Here is a 10683-nt window from a genome sequence, read left to right as displayed (position 1 = left end):
GGGTGAGCTGGCAGACAACATGGGAATTCGTTGGACCTATATAAAAGGTTTTTCAACGGTGACAGCAAGTATAAGAATGAATATATTAGATAAGATATGGATTCCAGATGTGCTTACTTCCTCAATCGGATGGTATGGAATTGAATGGTCAAATTCTACGAAAATGTATTAAATTGACATGGATTTTTAGAAAAGGTTAAAAATAGAGGGGATGTAATTGAATGGTCAAATTCTACGAAAATGTATTAAATTGACATGGATTTTTAGAAAAGGTTAAAAATAGAGGGTATGCTGTTTGTCTTACAAATCTTCTGACAGTTGTAGCATTAATATAACCAAAAAGTATGACTAGAATGGCAGTTATCATTCAAATATTCATTCAACACAAGGAAAGGTTTTTTTCATTACATTGTAGATGTACGTTTCCAAAAATGTGAAAAAAAAATTAAAAAAAACAAACATCAATAGGAATATACATTAATTTAAACAAAAAATACTTTGGCGATGAAGGTAAAGAGAACTTGACAATAAGCAATAAAACGATAATTATGTTAGAACCCTAACCATTAACAAATAAGTAAACGAAGAACTCTTATTAACTAATTAAGCTTTGTGAATTCTTATTGGCCAAATTTGGTCATGGCTTCACATAACCCCTCGTCAACACAGAGTTCAAAAGTTCATGATATTGGTACAAGTATCACTAACCCAAATATTAACTATGAATTGGGTATCAGAGAAAAGCGAACTTCACTAGTTACTAGTCAGAAAATCAAAAGCCTATTGAAAACAATTCAGGTTAAATTAACTCATTATAAACAAGGATGACTTATTATATTTTCACATGAACCCCTAAGCATGACCTTTTTGACCTTTTAGTAGATTGGTTGAAATGCTGACCAATGTGAATAGGCGATAAATAAACTGTCGGATACGCCGATAAAAGTTTGAATGTCAGAACGAATAGCGCTATATCTAGGATGACTTGACCTCTACCAGACTTCAACACCATAACATTGTCTGTCGGTAGTTGTTGTCGAACAACGTCTCCTTAACAATATTGATATCAAGTTTCCCAACTACAACAAGCAATAACATAAAATTAAACGTCGACAAAGAACATATAAGAAGATAGATTTGTAAAAAAAATCACACATTAAAAACCTTCGGCCGAGTAATACACAACACTCGCCGTAAAACAAAAACAACTAACATAACCAGCATCCTGATGATATACCATGATGTAGAACCGGGTGTTCCGGTCTAGTGATCGTCTTCGGATTCGTCGACGACACTATTTTTACAAAATTCAAACCAGTTTAAATGACAGCCTCAAATGAGAATGACGTAACCACAATGGGACCATACGCAGGCAAATTAAGAAACAATAGTCAACTTTTACATATATCAGAAATGAGGACAGTTTATTTCGTAAAGGAACTACGATGTCGGCTTAAAATTACCATAGACAGTCTTCATCATCCCTTTTTCGTCTTCATTTTCTCGAATACATGTGTTGTCAATTTCGAGCAAAGAACTTTTCGGCCTTTTGTGAGAAATTCAAATGTATCAACCTATGTTTAAGCTATGATAAATGATAATTGAACCTGCATATTTTAAGTATTTTTTACTCGAATAGTTTATGATAAAAATAGTTGTGTATTAGCCATGCACTATGTAGGCAGTAGCTAAGCAGCATATAGCAAGAAGCCGTAAGATGATAAATGAGTACCAAACTTGACAAGTCAAATCCCCAAATTATATAACCAGTTTACAAGTGTTTGTTTTGAGATTTGTTTATTTCTATTGCATAATAAAATTGAGACAAAATCATGCATATCTAATTTTGAAATTGACTTGTGGTTTCCTCTATCCTGTCTGCATATGTCGTTATGTATCTGTTATGTAAAACCAGCAAATTTAAGAGTAAACCTTGAAACATAATTTTGTTTACACATCCTCTTTCCTATAATCAATACATAGTACTGGTACACATCTAATTGGCCAAATTATTAACTGTAATAAAAGCAAATGAAAACAAAGATATTTGTTTTCTTTTCTACAATATTTGCTGTTTTATTATAATGACATCACTTGTATACTGTATATACAGATATGAATTTGGTGAAAATAATTACAATTATACTTAAGCTTTATGCAACCTTATCAATTAAAAAAGTAACGTGTGTGAATGCAAGTTTTGAAAATTAGAAAGTACTCTGTGGGAATGTAAGTGCAAAGTGATATGTGAATGTAAGTGTATGGATGAATAAAAGTATTTCTTTCATACCTATGGATGTAATACTGGCTAGTCTAGGGCAATACACTCATGTCGCCTGAGGCTGTATTGCATGGCTACCCATGCAATAAAGCCTCGTGACGTCACGGCGTCAACAAAATTTCTACTTCCACGGTAAAACTTTAACATTTTTTTCACAAATTTGACTGGTTTAACTATAAAAGATGCAAACAATGGTTTTTTTGTTGAAAATATCACGTAATTTTTCATATATGGAAAATTGACTTCCAGTCATGAATTTCTTCGAATTTTTATCAAAATGGGGGATATTATTGTTGTAACATTGCAATAAAACGTCGAGGTATGAAAGAAAAATACTCTTTCATAAGTGGATATGAAGGATAGGGATATTCTACCCTCGGGATCACAAAATGTTGCAAAACCCTCGGCAAGCCTCGGGTTTTACTACATTTTGTGACCCTCGGGTAGAATATCCCTATCCTTCATATCCACATATGAAAGAGTCTTATAATATTTACTAAGTAAGAAAGTGTTGCATGTTAATGTAAATGTATGGATGGATAAAATGTTATACTTAAAAAAAATAGAAAGTGCTGTGGGTATGTGAATGCAAGTGTAATGACCAGAAAACAAAATCAAAGCAAGTAAGAGAGTGTTTTGTGTATGTATATTGATAATCTACAGCATGAGAAAGTGCTATGCATGAGTGTAAGGGTACATGTATGATTACACACGTGAGAAAGAGTAAATATATATGAAGTATGTATGATGATCATTGATCACAGCTATCTTGTGTACATTACAATGATTGATGAAAAAAAAACTGAATAAAATGTAAATAAAAAAACCGCATTGTTTACACATGTTTTATTCAAGTTACAAGGGTGTGAAGTAACAATGTGCCTAGCGGTTCAGTTGCCGATTCCCTTCTTTGAGATTGTGGTCAGTGGTCAATGGTGTCAATACACATTTGTTGGTTCCTACTTTGAGTGATGAGTTTGTTGTATATGTCTAGATTGGGACGACTGGTTCGCCCGTTGTCAGTATAATGTGACCGGGTGGGGTGTGTTGCTTGGTGTCTTCGGCGGTATGCTTCAGTGATATAGTACTATGAAAAGGGCAACAGTTCCACTATACAAGAAGACACAACATGAATATACCGCAGTCTTCCAAAACACACACCTCGCACAACATACACACAGCACATCACATACATGGGAGGCCGCCCTTACATGACCATAGCTGTTAATAGGACGTTAATTAATCAAACAAACAAACAAACAAAGTATATGTCTAGATTATTTTTCGGTCTCCACAAGACATCCATTTTTTTCTTTTACCGCAGATGGTTTTTGGTTCGCAAGGTATCTATCTTCGCTTCATTTTGCTCTAGGGAAATCACCCCGTATTTATTAAATCCCTCTGAAGATATCTAGACTACATCTGTATTCGTTTTATCGTCATGGGCAGACGTTGGCGATATTTTCTGAAAGTCTCGCGAAATAAAGAATTCACAAAATCGAATCTATTTAGAGTAATAAAAATCTAGTTAACAGAAAGAAAACATTTAGGGGACAGTGGTTCTTTGATGGCATTGATTTTAAACCAGACTTATAAAGTCGTCTTGGTCTGGACAACGTGTTGTTAAAAATCAAGATCATATTAGATATAATTATGGAGGAACAATATCATCAATATCATCAAGGTCAGACGTACGATAAGATTGCTATTTTGAGTAAAGCTCGATGTGTTGAGTGTTTCCTTAATGTTCGAGACTTCATTGTTATCCGATGGAGATTGTATAAGTGGAAATGAACAGATCTGTTGTTGTTTTTACAGCTGCCTCTTGATTCCAAGGCTAACTTGGTGTGATGTGGAAATATTACCCCGGTAAAAACAATATCTAGTTATCCTTAACTTCTACAGGAGCATCATCTGGTCAGGACGTTAGCATTGTTCCATAGAATTTTATGTTATCACAAACAGAGATACAACACATTAACAGAATATTCAAGTTTAGTTGAGAATGTCTTCCATTTAACTTAGAATTTAGTAACAAGTCTGATGTTAGCAATGTAACGAAACGAATTTCTGCCACAACAGTTTGGCGTTCTTGATTTACAAATCCCAAGGCATCACATTAAACTGTTTCGCGTATGATGCGACCGAGTTGCTTGATGTATAGTACTATAAAAAGGTCAAGGATTCCACTGTACAAGAAGACACAACACGAATATACCGCAGTCTCCCAAAACACGCACTGCGCACTTCATACACGCTACGCACCGCATGCACGGGAGACCGTCCTTATACGACCCTGGCTGTTAATAGGACGTAAATTTAAAAAAACCAAACAAACAATATTGCGTATTTTGCGTTAATGAAAATAATAATAAAATTTGTCCCCAATAGAAGTTGACACAAGACGGAACCAACTTCGAATTGGCGTTATACTGTGGTGGTAGGAGTAGCCAAAAAACTCGTGGTTGTTGTAAATGGTATTTGTTTCACTCGTTCGCGTGTTTACATTAGTCATATTATTCATTCGCAAAGATATATGATTTTTGTAACGTTTGGAAAAAAAATCGCTACTAATCATAGAGTTCTGCATGGATTGTAACCAAATTTGGCCACAAACATCCTTGGGGGAAGAGGGTAAATCCTATAAATCGCTACTTGTCCTAGAGTTCTGCATCGATTGTAACCAAATTTTGCCACAAACATCCTTGGGGGAAGGGGAACAGAACTTGTATAAATTTTGGCTCTGACTCCCGGGGGCAGGAGAGGCGGGGCCCAATAGAAGAAATAGAGGTAAATACTATAAATCGCTACTTGTCCTAGAGTTCTGCATGGAATCTAACCAAATTTGGCCAGAAACATCCTTTGGGGAAGGGGAACAGAACTTGTGTAAATTTTGGCTGTAACCCCACGGGGGCAGGAGGGGCGGGGCCCAATAGGGGAAATAGAGGTAAATCCTTTAAATCGCTACTTGTCAAAAAGTTCTGCATGGAATGTAACCAAATTTGGCCAGAAACATCCTTGGAGGAATAAGAACAGAGTTTGTATAAATTTTGGCTCTGACCCCCGGGGTCAGGAGGGACGGGGCCCAATAGGGGAAATAGAGGTTAATATCCTTGAAATCGCTACTAGTCATAAAGTTCTGCATAGAATGTAACCAAATTTGGCCAGAAACATCCTTGGAGGAATAAGAACAGAGTTTGTATACATTTTGGTTCTGACACCCCCCCCCCCCCCCGGGGGCAGGAGGGGCAGGACCCAATAGGGGAAATAGAGGTAAATCCTATAAATCGCTACTTGTCGTAGAGTTCTGCATGGATTGTAACCAAATTTGGCCTCAAACATCCTTTGGGGACGGGGAACAGAACTTATATAAATTTTGGCTCTGACCCCCGGGGGCAGGAGGGGCCCGGCCCAATAGGGGATGTAGAGGTAAATATTCAAATTCCTTCAGAAAAGAAACAATGAACATGTATTCAGAACATTACTTGGCATTACAAACCAGGTGAGCGATACAGGCACTCTGGGCCTCTTGTTCATATTACAGAGTTAGCTCCCTTGCGGGTAGGCATCGATTGTTGCGTCATTATTTTGTGAGCGCAATTCACGTCACTTTCTCCGAAAAATATGACGTTACACTCGCAAACACGTGACGTCACAATCAATATCTGCTCGCAAGAGCAGATAACAATGTAATTATATACAAATACAGGATATAAACATGTAATAACGTTGTGAAAGCTACACTGCTATAGCATGGTGACGTTGATATGCATATTTGCTCTAATTCATAGACGGATGACATATGTCTCTCTCTCTCTATACTTATATCACTAAATATCTCTGCCGTAGGTAAGTGTAGACAAAGGTCTGGGGTTCGTGCCTATCCTTGTCAGCTCGTCAAATGAAAGGTTGAAATGTCATTTTCAAGAGAACACAGTTAATGAGTCCTGACTATCCTTGATAAACTCGGTAAGGCTTAGGACAAACATTGACTCTAGTACGAATCAATATATGATGTAATCATGTTAAATAGTCACATAGCACCCGTTGCCTAATTTCTAAATCTATTGCTACAAGTTGCTTAAAGAGACAATTCACTCAGGCTAATTCTTTTATATAACTAAGAAGCAAAATATAGCATTATTGTATTGTTCTACATTTCTTATGAAACATATAACATAAAACATTGACAAATTCCACGACATTGTTAAGTATTTTAATTAATATCGTTGAAATATCAAATCGTTGATCAATACGATTAAACAGGTACAATACAGACGCTGTACCCATACCCGAGCCAAAGTCACGAACGTTAAACAAATAAACTACATAACCACTGACAAGGTGATAAATGATTTTAAGGCAAGATAATTCATCTAATAAGGTAAAAAAAACTACTGTCATAACGATTTGAGCAGTTCTAGACAAAAGTTGCATTACTCTACGAGCAAGGGACAGGGTTCGGCATACAAGAAGTTTGACCACAATGTGTAATGGCGGACAGCGAGCGAGTTTGAACATCTACACACATGTCACAACCATGGGCTTTTCAGGCATATCACAGTAAAACCGACTGATCTAATTTCCATAAGAACTGGGTTTTTTCCGATATATGTACAAATTTTAATGTTCTCTTAGACTGAAATGTCCCTTTAAATGTAGGCAAATGGTTAGTAAATCTATCATCAACATACTAGGAACATAGTTTTAATCATGGATAAGATTAAAAGTAGTAGCATACAGGGATGACCGGGCGGTGTGTACTGGTTTATGTCTTTGCTCTTACACGAAGACACAATACGAATATACCACAGCCTCCCAAAACATACACACAACACGTTGCTTACAGGGATGAACGTCCTTAAATGACCTTAGCTGTTAATTGGAATGTAAGGCTGATCAACGCAATATCATTTGGTCTGACTTGTCCGCTGTGTGTCTGTAACATTCTAGTTCTGCAAACGTGGAACGGGTTCTCTGAAATAATACATTTCATGACGAACCAATCGCGTTTTAAGCATGCAAAATCCAACATGTCGGATATCAACGATGCGCCATCCAGCGACTTATTTTTTGTCCGAACCGTTAAACCCAGTCTTAAACTCTTCAAACAACGGTTCGCCTGGCACGTCTGGCTTAAGGACTCCAATATGGCACTAATGATGACAGCCATAAAAACATCTTCGAATTCTGTTTTCAAAATGTGAATATAAATGAAAAACTGTTACACAACACACAACATCCTATTTCCTTGTTTTATGGAACCCACATTTGGGAATCATAATTGTTTAGTATGGCTCGAGACAGAACGCTGATGCTATGGTGCAATCATGTCCGCCATGTTGGATTATACATGCTTCAAATGTGGCTGATTCGACATGCAGTGTAGTGTATTTGTTTTGTAGTTAAGCAACGTTGAGCGAGCCTTTCTCTAGATAGATGATCGCTCCGTTGTTGTACATTGAACAAATATGTATTAACCTTTAAAACTTTATATTTGGGAACATATGGTTGAAATTCCCAATAGCTTTTGAAGTGCTCTAGGAAATTGTTAATCCAAGTCCATTGTTTATACACTAATTAAAAGTGTATCCCAAAACATAAAAATAATTAACTAGATGTTTGTCAAAATAATGTAATTAGCAATATTTTACCTAGTTATCAATGATTAGTTGCCTTTATAAAACTATGCTCATCTTAGTGGTAATAATGCAAATGTGTTTGGTTACATTAAACTAAACATTTCTATGATAACGGTATTAACACCTAAAGCAATTTCAAGTTCAACGGAACATTATCATCAGATACCAATTTATACCTTTGCAAAAATGCAACACGACAACGCCTAAAGCAAACACGGGGGCGTTAAGAATAGCCACATGGCATGCACTCTGTCAACAAAATTGAAACGGTGAGAGATAACTTCTGTTGTATATATATGATTTATTAAATATTTTTTTTGGTGACCAAATCATTCCTTAGCAACAAATCAAATATTTATTTGCATACCGTAGGATGAAACAAGTTGTGAATATGCATCATGCAGAGCTAGCTGATTAGGCTTATCACAGTTTGACGACAATTTTTTAAATCAAGACAAAATGATTTCTGGTAAATTATCTTCTTTTTTTTTTTTTTTTTTTTAATTTTAATTAAGTTCTGAAATATTCCATTCTCTACCTACTCGGCCATTATAGAGAAGATATACTCGCAGGTTTTGTAGGTAATGATAAATGCAAATTTCATTAATCATGCGACTAAATCATCTTTTTATATATAAACATTATTGGCTGGTCTAAAAAATCGTAATTAGATCTTCAATATGTTCAATAGATGTATTTGGTGAATTATGATTTATTAGTATATTCTAGTAGTTCTTGTGATCAATACATATCTGTAATTTTGTTGTTGATCCTACTGAGCAGAGAAATGTCTGTTTTGATGTCATAGGCTAGATTAAGTAGTAGATGTATACCGAAACTGACAGGTAATAAATTACACCTATGTTCCGCGTTCGACTTTCGCCCGAATATTTCAGCCAATCAGCGACGTTTTTGGGAGTAACCACCCATTTTCTTCTAACTCCGCTGGAATGTTACCCAGATAAACGTTACTGTCCCTACGTCTGGCGTTGTTTACCTAACCTACCTGTGTCCAAACCTACCGAGATCTATCTTATCAATATCGGGTTAATTTGGAAATTAAAATGTACTCTTCACACACCGGAGTAGGAATTGACGTCCTTCTCCTGTTGGTGAACAAACAGTGTACAGACATCGGAGCGACATCAATCGTAAACACTATGGTAACTAAAATACACGGTTCCACTTTAATTATACAACCGAAATTTTTCAGTCGGCTAGGAACAATCATTACATAAATCTTTATCTCATTTAAAGAAACTAGGTCTGTTGTAAGGAATCTCTACGTGACCAAATAAAAAACTCAACTTTATAACCTCCAATAAACAACCCCCCCCCCCCCCCCAAAAAAAAAAATATCAAATAAACCCACATATCGTGTTTTGATTTTTTATCTTAACACATTATTTAAAACATAACCGGGTTAATTTTAATACTTCAATGTTCTATCTACTTTTCTCTTTGAAATAAACATCAATCAATGGAACCCCTCGTCTCTGATTCAATGTCCCTGTTGACCTTTGTCTTTAAGGAAATCGTGATATGGAGAATAAGCTCTGGAATGTCGTACTGGTTATGACATGCATACACTATAAGTTGTATGATGTTTCGATACTGGAGCTCGAACTAACGGAGCGGTCACCATTCCAAGAGCAAGTTTCGCCCAACGTTAGCGTATCGCTTCAACTTGGCAGCTTGCAGGTTTACAACGTACGATAAAACAAGGTCTTTGAGCTTAAAGGGACAATTCACTCAGGCTAATTCTTTCAAATTACCAAGAAGCAAAATATGGCATAAATGTATTGTTCTACATTTCTTTTGAAACATTTAACATAAAATATTGACAAATTCCACGTCATTGTTTAGTATTTTAATTGATACCGTTGTCATTACAAATCGTTGATCAATAAGATTAATCAGGTACAATATGTACGCTGTACCCAAACCAGAGCGAAAATCACGCTCGTTAAACAAATGAACTACATAACCACTGAGGAGGTGTTAAAATGATTTTTTAGGCAAGACAATTCACCATATAAGGTGAACACACACTAATGCCAGAGCAATTTGAGCAGTTCTAGACAAAATTTGCATTACCCTACGAGCAAGGGACAGGGTTCGGCATACAAGATGTTCGACCACAATTTGTAATGGCGGACAGCGAGCGAGTTTGAACATTTCACACGCATTTTACTACCATGGGCTTTACTAGCATATCACAGTAAAACCGATTGATCTAATCTCCATTAGAACTGGGATTTTCCGATATATGTACAAATTTTAATGTTCTCTTAGACTGAATTGTCCCTTTAATGCCATTGGCTGCCATGATATTCCTTTTAATTTTTCTCAGTGTTGTTCTCCGTTCCACTGAAGTTTCATCATACCTGTGACAACTTTGTCCTAGTGTCTCCAGTATCTACCAAAAGCTTCACGTTAATATGTTGATTTCCTACATTTATACATACATACTCCGATTATTGCTGACTGCTTACCCCTACGCCTTCTTGTTCTAGCTCTTACTAGCCTATATAGCTAGCAACTCCATTTCCATTAAATTTCTTTTTGAGCTGAGGGCAGTCATTGTGAAAATGTCGTTTTGTGACACTTAAAAAACAGCGTAATATCAAGTTTGAATTCTTCCCATCTTGTCTTCTAAGTTCATATTGATTATTTTTCCTTCCAGATTGTAGTAGATTGATATCTGATTGCATCTTTTCCAACTTCTGTTGGGTATTGCTTAACATGGGTCCATCCCAG

Source organism: Argopecten irradians, chromosome 12 (assembly GCF_041381155.1).
Source record: "Argopecten irradians isolate NY chromosome 12, Ai_NY, whole genome shotgun sequence".
Classification (NCBI taxonomy): domain Eukaryota; kingdom Metazoa; phylum Mollusca; class Bivalvia; order Pectinida; family Pectinidae; genus Argopecten; species Argopecten irradians.
The sequence above is the reverse complement of the archived record's forward strand: the minus strand, read 5'-3'. Positions refer to the sequence as shown.